The sequence below is a fragment of the Hippocampus bargibanti genome, linkage group LG14, assembly GCF_051943395.1.
Source record: "Hippocampus bargibanti isolate YZ-2025 linkage group LG14, ASM5194339v1, whole genome shotgun sequence".
NCBI classification, from domain to species: Eukaryota; Metazoa; Chordata; class Actinopteri; order Syngnathiformes; family Syngnathidae; genus Hippocampus; species Hippocampus bargibanti.
Genome location: NC_142747.1, coordinates 18,496,958 through 18,514,852, shown reverse-complemented (window position 1 = coordinate 18,514,852; position 17,895 = coordinate 18,496,958). Strand labels below are relative to the sequence as shown.

Below are 17,895 nucleotides of genomic sequence, written 5' to 3'. Positions count from 1 at the left end.
GCTTTAAAAAAATAATGACACAAAATTAATTCATAATATTAATGATAATAATAATACATTTCATTTCTAAGCGCCTTTCAAAACTCTCAAGGTCACTTTACAGTCGCAGGATACGTTTTTCTGTTGGTGAGCAGCGGCAGCCACACGCGACAGCGTTCACTCAACCCGGACGTAACTCAAATAGATAGAAAGTTAGCTAGCTAGCTAATGGATAACTCATAGATAGTTTGCTAGATAGTTGAATATCAGCAGTGAGGAGAATGGGATAGGGGGGATGTTAGGGTAGACAGATGGACAAATGTTATCACATTATGCTGTTATTATTATTCATTTATGATATTTTTTTACTAGTTAGTATGATTGCATTATTAATATGAAAAGCAAATTAGTGACAGCTGATCATAAGACCAGAGTTACCACAGGGAAAGTGAAAGTTAGCGCATGCTCTCTGTGCACATATAAATCAAGCCATATAAATAAAAATATTTGATGTAGTGTATTTTTTAGATGAATAATTCGTTTTACACATAATTTTACATGATTTTTGGTAGTTAGTTAATTTAAGCAACAAAAAACAAACAAACAAACAAACAAACTGAAGAGCCATTTGGGAGCCATAAGAGCCGGATCTTTTCAGTGAGCCGAGCCAAAAGAACCAGCTCTCTGAAAAGAGCCGTATTTTCCATCACTAGATCTGAGTATACCAAAGCGACTGAGAGTAAAAAAAAAACGGTTCAATTAAAGAGTAATCACAGGTGTTATGTGACTGGCCAATCAAGAGAAAGAATAGGGCGGGGCTATGGAAGATCCAGGTGTTGCTAATCGAGTATGGAGGCATCGCGGTAGTTGATATCATGGAGGTGGAGAACTGCACGCAACAACAAAAAGTAAGGATATCAACGTTCATAAAAACATGAAAAATCCAGAATGAAGCTGAGAGGGGGAAAAAAGGGAGAGGTTTAGGACCTATATTTTGTTTGATGAAGCTAAAAGCTAATGCCAAATGACTCCAATTGGAACCAGTCCTGATAAGTTTCTATGGAATCTTGCATGTTTTTGAGCATTTTTTTGAACTTCTTTTGTTAAAGGACAACCGACGCCCTGGACAAGTTGTATCCATAATTTGTAAAATGGCTTCAAATGACTTCTACTGAGCGTATTTTACAAAGATTCCACCGCATATAGCTATATTTTACGTTTTAAGACTCGCGCTGAATATTCTGGAAGTCTTGTTTTTCAATTCGTGAAGAGTCCTGACGTCACGTCACGGAAGGAACGCCCCTGACCGGAAAAAAAGACATATTGTAGCAGTCCTTTCATCACGTCAATGCATTTTATGGTACTTTGTTTGGTCTGAAAACTTTGTGTTGTTGTGTTGATGGTGAAATTAGAAGGAAAACACATAAATAACGCGATGGTGAATCCTTGTGTGTTGTGACAAAATTTTTGAGCCCATTTCCATGGAGCTTTGATGCCATCTTCTGCCTTTTTTGGTTGCTCTTCAAACCTATTCGAATCATATTCATAACTGGATGAGTAACAAGAAAGCATATTCTCCGAATCTGAAGCCATTGTTTTGATTCACAAGCAATGCAAGACGTATTGGCGTGACGTCACGAAATGGGGGCGGGACTTTCTGAAAATGCCCAATTCACAGCTAATTTTTTTTTTGCAGATTTTGGACACTTGAAGTCATTTTTATTGGTGTTTTGCCTTTGACCAAAAATATCATACTGCGTGTTTTGGGTATTTTAGATGCTAAAATTTTTTCCTGATGTCAGTTAAGAAACAAAAAAGTGATGTCGGTTGTCCTTTAAAGCACAGGGTGACCCAAAAAGATGCGTACCCATGAAAATGTCAATTGTGGCTTTGATTAAGAAGCTATTTATTTCAAATTACAACCACACATTATTCAGATTATGGAAGACTATTCACTAGAATTTCAGCTATTTCTGTCAATTTTTAGTCAATTTATGGCTTTCCCAAGATGTGTTCCAAATGTCTACCATTTCGTTGCGAGCAAACCTGTACTCGTCTGAGATGGTTGTCAATGACTTTTACGCACTCCTCTTCTTGTTGTTTTAGGGGGAAAAAAATGTCAAAAATCACCTTTATGGATGCTGTCTGTCTGTCGTGTTGGTCATCTGTGCTGTGGAGGAGGTATGGAATGCGATAGATACCTTTCTGGATCGATTATAAAGCCGGTAGATTTGTTATCAGCATACCTTGTTGCAAAATGTGGTTTTTTTGGGCTGCATTCAGCTTTGTGAGTGTGGTTACATCTTTGCATATAACGCTAGCGCAAGGCCAGCCAGGTTGGAATTTACGGTATATTGAACTAGCAGCGTGCGTTGGGATTTATAAGAGGCTGGCGAGATATACGGTTCCCCTGTGTGATTAGGCGCTTTGCTTGTCGCAAATCAGCTTCAGTTCCGATAAATCTTGGCCACCAGAGCTCATGGTAGGAAAGGAAAGTTGTTGGAACAGCAGAATTATCTAGCAAGAGGATGAGAATGCTGAACGCCGGTGGATTGTAAAGCTGTGCGCAGTTGTTTTTGGGATGCAGCCATTGAATGTAAAAAAAGACGGGCGTTTATTCGGAATGGAGTGTTCGCTTTGTATGGAATTGGCCGCTGCAAGTGCTCAATTTACTTTTTGGCTTGGGCACACACACGCATACGTAGACGAAATACTTTGCTTCTTTACCTTCACTTTTGTTTTTACCGTGACAGTTCGCACTAGAGATACTTGCGCTAAATAGTGTCGTCTCGCATATTATTTCATTAACTCATTCACTGCCGTTCCCAAATTTGCGCTTATTCGGGTTTTGTTTTTTCTTGCATGGGTGCCGATTAATGATAATAATAATCTTCTTCTTTTCAGGGGTCGCCATAATGAATTAGTGTCCGCATCCTCTTCTCTCACACTCGCTACCTTCATGTCCTCTTTGACAACATCCATAAACCTCCTCTTCCGTCTTCCACTTGGTTTTCTGCCTGGCAGTTAAAGATTCAGCATCCTTCTCCTGATAATAATAATAATAATAATAATAATAATAATGATGATAACGCTAACGAAAACCCTAACGATAATGCTAACAATAACGCTAACGATACCGATAATGATAACGATAACGATAAATTTAATTTACAAGCACCTTTCAAAACTGTCACGGTCACTTTACAATCACAGGATAGGTTTTTCTGTGGGTGAGCAGCGGCAGCCACGCTCGCCAGCATTCGCTCAACCCTGAAGTAACTTAAATCAATAGAAAGCTAGCTAACTAGCTAATAGATAGCTACCTAGATAGCCATATAGCAAATAGATAGCTACTTAGATAGCTAGCTATCTAAGTAGCTAGCTAGCTATTTTTTTATTATTAAAAAACGCCGCATGCCTCTTTTATCATCATCAGCGGGCTGAATGTGAGGTTGTTCAGACTTCAAATGGGCGACGCGGCGGCCATTTGAAGCGCTGCGCTGAATAGTCCTCTGATTGACAGCAGGGGAGGCAGACAAACACGCGTATTATTTCAGCGTCTCTGTAATTGTGTTCCTTGTTACTTTTGTACGTTTGTGTGTGCATGCGATACAGAAAAGGGTGACGAAACGCAGCTTGAGGCAGCGACGTTAAAGCCAGAGCGGCGACTACCCGCAGTGCGGCGTCTGCACTTAGAGCTCCCAATTAAAAGCCAAACTATTTATTCGGAAACGACGGTTGCGTCGAAACGAGTGTGGTCCCATCCCGAAAATGGCACCGCGAGCTAGCAAGCGATGACAATCGGACAAACTGATTACATCGATTGAACAAGTTTACGAAGCGCAACTCAAACGTAGCCTGATGAGATTATGTTTTAACGCTTTGAAATTTTCCGTCCGCAAACTTTCAATTGGATTTTGGAGATCAATCATTTGATAGCCATTTTGCATCCCTTCTGGTCAAAACATCGTTGGACGAATATATTCAATTAATTTCTCCCAATCCTGTTATTAGTTTGCGGATTTAAGATCGAGATCGTTATACAGGTTACATCCGATTTACAACCGAGTTCCGTTCCGACCAAACGGTCGTAAGTCAAAATGGTCGTAAGTCGAAATCCATTCAAAATGTTGAATAGAGACTCAGAGGCTAAATGACACGCAAACTCCCCCCTCTGGTGCCATCACACAGTCGATTGCTGTGCGAGAGTGAGATGCTGGCTGGCTGGCCCAAATTGTCGTACACGTTGCCGGCCTGCTATCGCATTGCGTGCCAGGCGTAGAATTACATTTTTTAGAATAGCGTCTGGAGGTCGTGGTCGTAAGTACGGGTGTCATTTTAGGCTTAACACTAGCCTGCGGTGCGGTCTTTTTCAGTCCCATAATAGCAAAAGTACTCCACTCAATAACAAACCACATCTGCACTCAGAGATGGGGTGTGGAAAACTAATCCGCCAGCCACCGTGGTGCTGTGTGGTTTGGTTCGTCCGCCGAAAACTAGTCCGTATGACAAGATTATATTCTCGCAAATTTAATTTTCGTTACGTCTGTGTAAAGTCTCAGTCGTACAGGAGTGGTCCATCGATGAAAAGGTTTCTTCAGCCGTCATCTGTACTTTTTTGAAGGTGTTGGACGTTTCGCTTCTTATCCAAGATGCTTCGTCAGCAAACTAAAGTCTTACTGGTAGTTTCGGCACTATATATATATATCCCTTCTGTCCATACGTGGCGGTGCCGGACTCGGCTCTCAGGTTGCGGGGGAGCAGAGGACTACTCCCTGCGGCTCCAATGATTACTTCTATTGTCCCGCCTGAGTATGATATCTACGACTGGCCATTTGCTCTGGTATCACCTCAAATAATTAATGTTCGTTAGCCGAAAAGTTCGTGAGCTAAAGAGTTCGTAAACTGAGGTATCACTGTACAGTGAGACCTCAACTTACAAACTTAATTGGTTCCCAGACAGAGTGTGTAAGGCGAAAAGTGTGCATCTCAAAAAAAAAATTCCCATAGGAAACCATTAAAATGGGAATAATCCGATCCCGGGTTTCCATAAAATATACTTTTTAACTAAATAAGCCTTAAAACTACACACAACATACCTTATTCTATGTATATACATGTGCTAGTGTATTGTAATGAAAGAAATACACTGCATTGTATCATAAAGTCGCTTTATTTACATTTGTGATGGTCATTTATGGCTTGATGGAATGGCGTTGGAGGTCGAAGGTCAAAGGGAATTGCTGTTTGGAAAGAGAGGCACATTACATGAGGACTGTAATTAAAGAAATAAACTGTGCTGTAAAATAAAGTTTTATTTACCTCTTTGATGGTCGTTGATGGCTTATGGAAGGAGAGTCACCTTCCATAAGGACTGTTGGTAACTTAAGATCACTCCGCCAGCCGTGGTGGGTGTGTATTATGAAAATAGTGCTTATTATAAGGTTTAATTTTCAGAAATTTGACGTTTGTAAGACGAAATGTTTGTAAGATAAGGTGTTTGTAAGTTGAGGTGTATCACTGTATTGTGTTAGCGTAGATACGGGACTTCTGACTTTGCGCGACTGTACCCGAAAGTCAAACGTTTTCTTCACCTTGTGGATTGTTTAATCTTAGGCCCGCTGCGTTTCTTAGCAAGATCAAATTAGCGCCTGAGGGTTTTGAGTGAAAAAGTATCGCCTGGGCACATGACTCGATTTGAGACAAAACGTTGTTTAATGCTTGTCGGGCTGTGGCGCAGGTTTAATAATTGAATTCCATTTAAGTTCCAATCTACTCTGAATTGCACAACGGATGGTTTAAAAAAAAAAAGGCAATTTTTCTAGCCGTCCGTCATTTCCTATTCGACGGCAAAGATTTGCTTTGCAGTCACCAGCCACCTCCTCTCTCTACTCGCCGTAATTAGAGCAAGAGGAGGAGGAGGATGCGTTTAACCTTCACGTCTCCTTGTCGAAGTAAGTCGAGCGCATAACTTGTGCTTTGTTATGCAAGTTCCCTCGTGGTACACTCCTGGGCTCCTTTCTCGAGAATTTGTTGTTATTTTTATGCACACGCGTGTTCAAAAAATATCTTCTCCATCGCCATGTTGGATTTATCTACTCCCAGGACGCACCCCCCATCCCCTTTTGTGCTTATCAAGAGGACTTGTGTTTAATGAGTTGTCAGGCGTTCTCTTTCCATATTAACGCTAAAGCTAATTTTGTATGCTAGCTGGGTGGGGGGGGGGATTCTTGGCTCACTGTCCCTCGACGGGCACGCTGGGGGAAATCACAAATTCTTTCCGTAAAAAAAAAAAAAAAGCTGGTCTGAGGTATCAATCGTCCTCTTATCTATGTCTCCAATGACAGTCGCACTGAATGAAGAGATGTCATATAAATCTAATATAAAAAAATAAAATACAATATAATAATATTAATACTAACGAGTGAGCTATTCATTAGCTTGCTAACTGGTGAGCTATTTATTAGCTTGCTCACTAGCTCACTATTTATAAGCTCACGAACTACCGAGCTATTTATTAGCTCGGTAGTTAGCGCTACTTTTTAGCTAATGATTGACCTCACCCAAGCTATTTATGAGCTCGTGAGCTATTAATTAGCTCGCGAGCTAGTGAGCTATTTAGTAGCTCGTTAGCTAGCGAGCTATTTATTAACCAGCTAGCTATTTATAATGCTAGCTAGCTATTTATAAGCTATTTCTAACATTTATTCACGATGTATTTATTTTATGATTCATTTATTTAATCATAAATGTGTGTATGTAATTATTTATTTATGATGAAATTTGTTAGGTTGCTTTTTTTTGTTGGCTATTTATTAACTGGTGAATTATTTATTAGCTTGCTAACTAGCTCGCTATTTGTTAGCTCACTAGCTAGTTTTTAGCTATTGATTGACCTCACCCAAGCTATTTATTAGCTCGTGAGCTATTTATTAACTAGTGAGCTATTTATTAGCTAGAGAGCGATTTAGTAGCTCGCTAGCTAACGAGCTATTTATTAGCCAGCTAGCTATTTATAATGCTAGCTTGCTATTTATAGGCTATTTCTAACATTTATGAGCTATTTATTTATTTTATGATACATTTATTTAATTATGTCTGTCTGTCTTTATTTATTTATTTATTTATTTGTTATGAAATTTGTTAGCTTGCTTTTCAGTTAGTTGGCTATTTATTAACTAGCTAGCCAGCTATTTATTAGCTAGCTAGTTATTTATTTCTTTATTTCATGATTCATTGATTTCATTATTTATTTATGCGTGCGTTTATGTATTTGTGAAGAAATTTGTTAGCTTGCTTTTCAGTTAGTTGGCTATTTATTAACTAGCTAGCCAGCTATTTATTAGCTAGCTAGCTAGTTATTTATTTCTTTATTTCATAATTCATTGATGTCATTCTTTAGTTATGTGTGCGTTTATGTATTTGTGAAGAAATGTGTTAGCTTGCTTTTTCAATTATATTATATATTGTTTTTTGGAGTAATCAATACCAAACTAAAAACTTTCAAACGGTCTTTTTTGATTAAGCAACATATCCCCCCCCCCCCCCCCCCAACCCCTCTTTCCTTTTCTACTGTGTCTTTTTGGACTTTGTTGACTTGACCCGCGACCCTTGCGGATAAGCGGATCAGATGTTCGATGGGTGAATGGGTATTTATGTTTTGGGAATGTAGTAAGAAACTGGAGTACCCAGATAAAACCCACGTAGAACATGCAATCCAACAATTTGTTGACAAGGACTTTTTTTTTTTTTAATCAGTCAATTATGTAATAATGGTACTAGAAATGAATGTCCCGGCCATTTTCCCTCTCCCAAAGGCGCCGCAGCATCTCTAATGAAATCTGCTTTAGCGCTAACGCGCCCACGTTGCCGAGATGTGACAGTGTCAATTTGATTGGTCTGATAGCGTCTGACTTGCGCGTTCGGTCCGTATTGGTCGTTCATATCGCTTCGGAGAAAATGCGATTTAGACCGTGGCGCTTTGCCGAAATGGAGAAGCGCCACTGGAGTTATTCGCCGCATGCCAATCGACCGCCTTGCTCCATTTTTTTAAACTTTATTTTCAGCTTGAATAATAACATGACAATGAAACATTGATCTTGCAGTGCAATCATGCAGGTGAATATCATTGATAAACTTACTACAGTGAGACCTCAACTTACGAACTTAATTGGTTCCCAGACGGAGTGTGTAAGGCGAAAAGTGTGTATCTCAAAAAAAAAATCCCATAGGAAACCATTAAAATGGGAATAATCCGATCTATGCAAGAAGTGAATGAATTTCAATGGTCACCCCTTTGGCGCCGAAATCACCAATATGTCACTTCTGTGTGTGTTTTGGCGCCCAGACTATATAAGTATCAAAACAAATATTCAACTTGAATATTCGAGCATGAAATTATATGCTCATCCCATTAATTTTGCTCATGTATTTTTGTCTTATTTTTTTAGGAGGCAATGTTGCTTAATGGACAATCGACGCCTCCGGACAAGTTGTGTCCATAATTTGTAAAATCACTTCAAATGACTTCTACTGAGCGTATTTTACAAAGATTCCACCGCGTATAGCTATATTTTACGTTTTAAGACTGAATATTCAGGAAGTCTTATTTTCGAGTTTGTGATGATTCCTGACGTGACGTCACTGAAGGAACGCCCCTGACCGAGAAAGCGACACACAATGCATTTTGGGTACTTTGTTTGGTCTGAAAACTTTGTGTTGATTCGTGTTGACGTCACGCCAAGACTTGCATTGCTTGTGAATCAAAACAATGGCTTCAGATTTGGAGAATATGCTTTCTTGTTACACATCCAGTTATGAATATGATTCAAATAGTTCCGAAGAGGAAAGTATACATGTTTGCAATCGATTAAAGAATGATATGTGTCATTTTGAGGCAACATTGCGGGAAAATCTCTCACCCCCCAAAAAAAGAGGCACAAAATGGCGACCTCCAGTGGCCACCTCCGCTTCCACAGGCTGATAAATTCCTTATATGGAGCTTGGATGCCCTCTTCTGGCGGCTTTTGGGTACATCACGGTTCTCAGACCAAACATGTACAGCAAAATACATTGACGTGATGGAAGGACTGCTACAATGTGTCTTTTTTCGGTCAGGGGGCGGTCCTTTCGTGACGTCACGTACGGACTCGTCACCAACTCAAAAACAAGACTTCCTGAATATTCAGAGTCTTAAAAGGTAAAATATAGCTATATGCGGTGGAATCTTATTAAAATACGCTCAGTAGAAGTCATTTGAAGCCATTTTACAAATTTTGGACACAACTTGTCCGGAGACGTCGGTTGTTGTCCTTTAAAGGCTTTCTACTCGCTCATATTGTTGCGATTGTGCCTTTCAGCCATTCATTGAAGTGACGAATAATTCTCCATCAAGTTCTAGAAAGAAGGCAGGCGGCCTCTTCCCCCCACGGCAAAATGTATTTTTACAATTCACTTTATTCGTGGTTGTACTTTGATCATCCTTGTCTGTTAGCGGGGGAATACATTTATAATTTCAGCCCAGTGATCCCGGCAACTGTGTGCTTAGCAATTAGTATTATCTTTTATTCCCCACGTTCATGAACATGACTGTTTAAACACCTAACACGAATGCAGATGTTTTTTTTTTTACATGGAGTCTGTTTGCATTTATTTCATCTGTTTTTTTTTTCTTTAGCATTGCATATATGAGTCACTTGGTTGCCTGGAGGGCTCATCGTCTTACCGACAAATATCCCGCTGGGAGCTTTGGCGAGGCGCTGACTCTTGGGAAGGAGGTGGGCTTTTTGCATAAAATTAAGAAAGCACATCATTGGTTCACAGTTTCAGTCATTTGCTGGCATTCTCTGAGAAGACTTTCTTTATTATTATTGACACAGACCACAGTTTCACGTAATCCCAAACAACATAATAAACATGGCCGGAATGATCGATTTAATTCTCGATAGAGGAAAAACAAATAAATAAATAAATAAATAAATACATACACACATAAATAGATAAATAAATACATTAATTAATTATACATAGTACATAATGCATAATACATAATGCATGATACATAATGCATAATAATAAATCTAAAATCATAAATAGAAAATCATAATCAATAAATAATAATTAAGAAATAATGAATAAATTAATAATAAATAAATAAATATTAAATCATAAATAGAAAATAATATATCGAAAATAGAGAATAATAAATAAACAATAAATGATAAATAATGAATAAATTAAAAATAAATAATCAAAGATTCAACACATAATAATAAATAAATAAAAATACATAATTATGAATAATTATAGATAAATAGATAAATAAATACATAAATAGATAAATACATAAATACAGTCATAATTACAGCCATAAATACAGTCCTAAATACAGTCCTAAATAAATCCATAAATAAATAATTAATAAATTAACAAATTAATAACTTACTAAATTGTTAATGAATAAATGAATAAATGACAAAATCTCAAATCTATTGTTTAATGTTCATAGCACGGGAGAGTCTCTCTCTTGGAATTATTTATTGCTGGCATTTTCTCAATGCATTTTTGCACATGATTATACAGTTAATAAAAAAATACCGTAATTTCCGGTGTATGAGGCACACCCAAAAGCCTTGATTTTCTCTAAAAGATAATCCTGCGCCTTATATGCCAGGTGCGCCTTATATGTGAACAATATATTATAATATAGACAAATAATATATAATAATATTGAGCCACAACAGCCTCTACTGTAGCGCCTTATAATGTGAAAAGCTATTATATATTCATATGTTTGGAAATTTTCTGTCATTCTTTGAATGTGTGTCTTATACTCCAGTGCACCTTATATATGGAGAAAAATTTAAAATACACAATTCATTGTGGGTACACCTTACAGTATACTGCAGTGCACCTTATACACCGGAAAATACGGTCGTCCATTATTAATGTATTGATATTTATCATGCTCACTTTGTTTCCGGTTTGGAAGGCGAACCAAATGCTGTGTCCAAAAAGCATCGAGTCCACTTTCCAGTCTACAAATTTGAATTCTGCAAACGTATCATGCGCAATTACACATTTTTCAATGTTACAGCTCTGAAAATGACAAGTGCACACAATATGTTTTCCACGGGCCAAAAATAAGTCAAATCAAAGAGATTGGGTGTCGATCCTCACCACCAGTCCCAAACAGCTACGGGGAGTCACATCCTGGTGAGTCACTTTTATCACCGCCTCCGAGCTTAGACGTTCGCGTCATTCCCATTAAATATTTTCATAAAAATTAATGCAGCCCCTTTGGAGCAATGCTGGCTGCTTGATATATGATGAAATGTTAGCGTTTTAGCCTGGAGGAGCTTTGTCAGAATCAAGTTAACTTTCAAATTCATGAAGACAAATCCTAAATGAACATTCTTTCCCAACCGAATTGATGTGAAACATGGCAATGAGGGGTTTATTTTTTGACATACAGTATTTTCCGGTGTATAATGCGCACCCCCAATGAATGGTGTATTTTCAAGCTTTTTCCACATACAAGGCGCGCCGGAATATAAAGTGCATCTTCAATAAGCGACAAAACAATCCAAATACAGTAATACCTTGCCTTACGAACTTAATTGCCTCCAAGAAAGTGTGTGTGAGGTGAAAGGTGTGAATTCCAAACATTAACTTCCCATAGGAAACCATTAAAATGAGACTAATCCGTTCCCAGATTCCCTTAAAACATAATTTTCAACTAAATAACCCTTACAACTGCACACAATATACCTTATTTTATGTGTAATAAATGTGCCATGGTATTTTAATTAAATAAATACACTGTACTGTATAATAAAGTCGTTTTATTTACCTTTGTGATGGTCGTTGATGCTTGATGGAATGGATAGCTTTTTGCATAAAGTGTCTCGAGCTCTGGGTTGTACATCTTGGAAGTTGTCATATTGTAACAGATGCAGACAGACACACTAGAAACTTCATGAATAGCTGGTTCCCTTGCTTGTATGTCCTCTTCAAATTGTACAGATTGTAAAATATAGCCATATGCGATGGAATCTTTGTAAAATACGCTCAGTAGGAGTCATTTGAAGGCATTTTACAAATTATGGACACAACTTGTCCGGAGACGTCGGTTGTCCTTCAAATGATGGTGCTGCACCATGATCTCATAAAATGTCTCTGGCTCCCTTTCCTGCTGTATTTTTTTTTTCCAGAAGCTACCATCAGTTGTTTCGCACAAAGGCAAGGCAGCTTATTTTGGTGCATGTCAACAGTCTATTTTTATTTGGACTATTTTTAGTTGTTTATTTGGACGCCTATAATCATGCTAATTGTCGTTGAGTAGTTAGAAATGTGTACGTCAACAAACGCAGCGAATATCAATTAACTCTTCACACACAATTATCCTTTGTGCAAAGCTGCTCGTGCGAGGTAGAAAAAATGCCAATCCGTGCTCTTAAGATGGAGTTAATTGAAAAATTGCATTCATTATTCACAATGTTCCAAAATAAAGAAAGGCCACGAAAGGGCATTGAATCGCGCACTTAATTTATTGCGCTTTTAATGAGACCCAATGCAAGCGCTGGATCAAAATTGCCATTTCTCCAAAGTATACAGGACACACAGATTTGAATATAGAAGATATACTTGGATATATATATATATATATATATATATATATATATATATATATATATATATATATATATATATATATATATATATATATATATATATATATATATAGTAAAGTCTCGTTATATCGATATTCAAGGGAGTCCGAAAAAATATCGATATAACCGGGACTATCGATATATCCGACCCTGTTTGCATGTAATTTTCTCCGTGCGTGCATAGAAATAGTATCGATATAACCGGGACTATCGATATATCCGATATCGATATAACGAGACTTTACTGTATATAATCCAAGTATATCTTCTATATTCAAATCTATGTGTATGTATGTGTATATATGTATGTATGTGTATATATATGTATGTGTATATATGTATGTATGTATGTGTATATATATATATATATATATATGTATATACAGTAAAGTCTTGTTATATCGATATTCAAGGGAGTCCGAAAAAATATCGCTATAACCGGGACTATCGATATATATGTTTGCATGTACTTTTCTCCGTGCGTGCATAGAAATAGTATCGATATAACCGGGACTATCGATATATCCGATATCGATATAACGAGACTTTACTGTATATAATCCAAGTATATCTTCTATATTCAAATCTATGTGTATGTATGTGTATATATGTATGTATGTGTATATATATGTATGTGTATATATGTATGTATGTGTGTATATATATATATATATATATATATATATATATATATATATATATATATATATGTATGTATGTATGTATGTATGTATGTATGTGTATATATATATATATATATATATGTATGTATATACAGTAAAGTCTTGTTATATCGATATTCAAGGGAGTCCGAAAAAATATCGCTATAACCGGGACTATCGATATATCCGACCCTGTTTGCATGTACTTTTCTCCGTGCGTGCATAGAAATAGTATCGATATAACTGGGACTATCGATATATCCAATATCGATATAACGAGACTTTACTGTATATGTATATGTATATGTATATACATACATATATAAAATGCAGTTTGAGTTATTTTCATAGATATATATTTTTTTTTAACAAAAAACGTTTTATTTCCCTTCAGAATTTTCGGTAACCATAAGAGTGTCGCGTGTTAGTTTGGCTCAGAGATATCAAATCACGGTCCAGAAAGTAAAAACTTTGCCAGTTTGGCTTTAGCCACAGGTGCTTCTATTCAACTGGCTGGTAAACCCCCCTGGAGCTGAAGCCAAACATTAGCAGATTGTATTTTTTTTTGTGGCTTTGGCATTTCTGATCTTGATACTACAACAGCCACCTGCTTTGTAGGCGGAGACCTGACAGGCTTGGTTATTAACATATTGTTGCGTGCGTTTTCTGTCATTTCTCATTTCAAAAATTGGAGAGAATGTGAAACGTCGACACATGTCTGTCCCTTTTAAAGATTACAATATGTAACCTGCTCACTGAACACACGTCTTTTCCTGTTCGGATTGTCATAACGACGCCCACCTTTTAAACGCACCCAGAAGATAAAGGAAGACAATGATGTCGCATTTGCCAGCAGCATCTGCGAAGCATGATAAGAATAGTCCGGGTGCTTTGAGTGAATCAAGACCCACGACGATTTCAATAAGCCGCGTTGTTTGATGCTAGCTGGAATATGATGCACCTTGAAAATCTGCTTTTAGGGGAAAAGGTTGAAAGGAGAAAATCTGTTGTGATCCATATTGTCACAGTCAGCCTTGTGTGTTTGGCTTTACTTTGTATTCTCTTTTGTTCGCGGATGTGTGTGTATATGTGTGTGTATTTGTACGGCTATACTTGTGAGGACAACCAGGATTATATACCATATGTAGTGAGGACAGTTTTGACTCGTGAGGACCATTAGTTTGGTCCTCACAAGTCATTCAAAATGCTTCTAGAAGGACTAATATGCATCTCTCAAAGCTGTAATTGTCTTGGGTAAAAAGCCATATTAACCGCCTCCTCTCTGGGCATGAAAACTAACATTTATGACCTTCCAGCATGTGTTGGAGAGGCCCGAGTCCTTATGTGTGTGTGTGTGTGTGTGTGTGTGTGTGTGTGTGTGTGTGTGTGTGTGTGTGTGTGTGTGCGTGCGTGCGTGCGTGCGTGCGTGCGTGCGTGCGTGCGTGCGTGCGTGCGTGTGTGTGTGTGTGTGTGTGTGTGTGTGTGTGTGTGTGTGTGTGTGTGTGTGTGTGTGTGTGTATATCATAGCTGTGTCCGGCGCCGCCATGCCTGGACATTAGGGATATATAAATAGGGCCGATACGACCAGTCAGACTTTAGTTCGCTGACTAAGCCTCTTGGATAGGAGGCAAAACGTCCGAAACCTTAAAAAAAAAAATATATATATATATATATATATATATATATATATATATATATATATATATATATATATATATATATATATATATATAAAAATGCAGTTTGAGTTATTTTCATAGATATATTTTTTTTTAACAAAAAAACGTTTTATTTCCCTTCAGAATTTTCGGTAACCATAAGAGTGTCGCGTGTTAGTTTGGCTCAGAGATATCAAATCACGGTCCAGAAAGTAAAAACTTTGCCAGTTTGGCTTTAGCCACAGGTGCTTCTATTCAACTGGCTGGTAAACCCCCCTGGAGCTGAAGCCAAACATTAGCAGATTGTATTTTTTTTTTGTGGCTTTGGCATTTCTGATCTTGATACTACAACAGCCACCTGCTTTGTAGGCGGAGACCTGACAGGCTTGGTTATTAACATATTGTTGCGTGCGTTTTCTGTCATTTCTCATTTCAAAAATTGGAGAGAATGTGAAACGTCGACACATGTCTGTCCCTTTTAAAGATTACAATATGTAACCTGCTCACTGAACACACGTCTTTTCCTGTTCGGATTGTCATAACGACGCCCACCTTTTAAACGTACCCAGAAGATAAAGGAAGACAATGATGTCGCATTTGCCAGCAGCATCTGCGAAGCATGATAAGAATAGTCCGGGTGCTTTGAGTGAATCAAGACCCACGACGGTTTCAATAAGCCGCGTTGTTTGATGCTAGCTGGAATATGATGCACCTTGAAAATCTGCTTTTAGGGGAAAAGGTTGAAAGGAGAAAATCTGTTGTGATCCATATTGTCACAGTCAGCCTAGTGTGTTTGGCTTTACTTTGTATTCTCTTTTGTTCGCGGATGTGTGTGTATATGTGTGTGTATTTGTACGGCTATACTTGTGAGGACAACCAGGATTATATACCATATGTAGTGAGGACAGTTTTGACTCGTGAGGACCATTAGTTTGGTCCTCACAATTCATTCAAAATGCTTCTAGAAGGACTAATATGCATCTCTCAAAGCTGTAATTGTCTTGGGTAAAAAGCCATATTAACCGCCTCCTCTCTGGGCATGAAAACTAACATTTATGACCTTCCAGCATGTGTTGGAGAGGCCCGAGTCCTTATGTGGGTGTGTGTGTGTGTGTGTGTGTGTGTGTGTGTGTGTGTGTGTTTGGTCCAACAACACGGCCTGCGGCGAGCGTGAAGATGAGACAATGTAGTGGCGACACATCATCCATCTATCTTCATCTGCCGTCCAGCGCGCCGCCGCTTCTGTTTGCGGCCCCTGAGGGGGAGGTGCGTCGTCAACGGTGTCTTACAAGGGAATCGACGGCTAATAGATAGCTAATAGATAGCTAACTCGGACTTCACTCAACCCGGAAGTAACTCAGATAGAAAGCTAGCTAGCTAATAGACAGCTAATAGATGGCGAAGTAACTCGGATAGAAATATAGCTAGCTAATAGATAGCTAACAGATAGCTAACTCGGACTTCACTCAACCCGGAAGTAACTCAGATAGAAAGCTAGCTAGCTAATAGACAGCTAATAGATAGCGAAATATATCAGATAGAAAGATAGCTAATAAATAGCTAACAGATAGCTAGCTAGGTCTTCACTCAACCCGGAAGTAACTCAGATAGAAAGCTAGCTAGCTAATAGACAGCTAATAGATAGCGAAATATATTGGATAGAAAGATAGCTAGCTAATAGATAGCTAACAGATAGCTAGCTAGGCCTTCACTCAACCCGGAAGTAACTCTGATAGAAAGCTAGCTAGCTAATAGACAGCTAATAGATGGCGAAGTAACTCGGATAGAAACATAGCTAGCTAATAGATAGCTAACAGATAGCTAGCTAGGTCTTCACTCAACCCGGAAGTAACAGAAGAGGGCGACAAAGTTCCATGTAAGGCACAGGTGTCAAAGTCAAGGCCCGCGGGCCAAATCCGGCCCGCCACATCATTTTTTTCGGCCCGCGAAAGCAAATCAAACTTGTTAAATTCCATGATGATTGCTAAAATCTGAGCCAAAATTTCATATTTTTGGATGTCAACCACAATAAAAGTCATTATTCTTGACTTCAGATTTGAAAACGAGTTATTCATTAATTTGCTGTGTGCTCTATATGTAATATTTGAAGGGATTTAAACATTCTAATGGGTTCCCCAAATTCATAACGGCCCTCGAGAGGAAACCATAACTACAATGTGGCCCGCGGCAAAAAAATGACTTTGACACCCCTGCTTTAGGTCATTTTTATTGGTGTTTTGTATTTGACTAAAAATATCATACTGCCTGTTTTGGGTATTTGCGTTTTTCTGATGTCAGTTAGGAAACAAAAAAGTGATGTCGGTTGTCCTTTAATCATCCATACCAGCTCCGTAATTGTTGTCTTCATTCAGTATGACGCCAAAGCACAACTTTTTGCTATGTGCTCTCTGCTCTGATGGTCAGCGCATCCCATTTTGGCCCGAAGTGCATCAAAGCAACCATCCAAGTAAGTCCCTGTGCAACACTCTGTGACGCGCAGACGCCTCTGACAGCCTTCACTTGCGGAGTCGGGCTAAAATTGTCTGAGATAACACCGCAGAAGCTGACTAGAATAATAATCACAACAATAATAACAATAATCATCATATTTTTTTTAATGACTATACACCAACATTGTAATAGTGGAGTCTTATTAATTAAAATTGCAATTGCTTATCGATGAAACGGACGCAACCCCGCGCTCGACTCATTTCAAACCGGCAACTCTTCCCTTGGTCGCCATGGTAACGGAGTGTCTACTCAAAGCAGCTGAGGTTGGAAGTGTTGGGTTGGAAGCACGCTGTCATTTTTCATCCGCGGCTTCTTTGGGATTTGGGACCTTATTGCCGAATGGCAATCAAAACCGGATGAACGACATTATTGAGGAAGGAAGGGGAGGGGGGTTCCGTTTTTAAAGGCTAACTC

The 17,895-nt window shown here is 38.3% G+C and overlaps 1 protein-coding gene across 2 annotated transcripts in view; it reads left to right on the top strand.

The window, feature by feature from the left end:
- The first annotated feature begins 2,085 nt into the window (after window positions 1-2,085).
- The window catches only part of lrfn1 (leucine rich repeat and fibronectin type III domain containing 1), a 151,415-nt gene continuing 135,605 nt past the window's right edge, over window positions 2,086-17,895 (top strand). The window contains exons 1-2 of one of the 2 annotated variants that reach the window (XM_089013170.1): window positions 2,117-2,160; window positions 9,656-9,755. The gene's annotated coding sequence lies outside the window, so the exon portion shown is untranslated. Of the gene's footprint in view, window positions 2,161-9,655; window positions 9,756-17,895 lie in introns of both variants that reach the window. The other variant, XM_089013171.1, reaches the window with a different exon arrangement.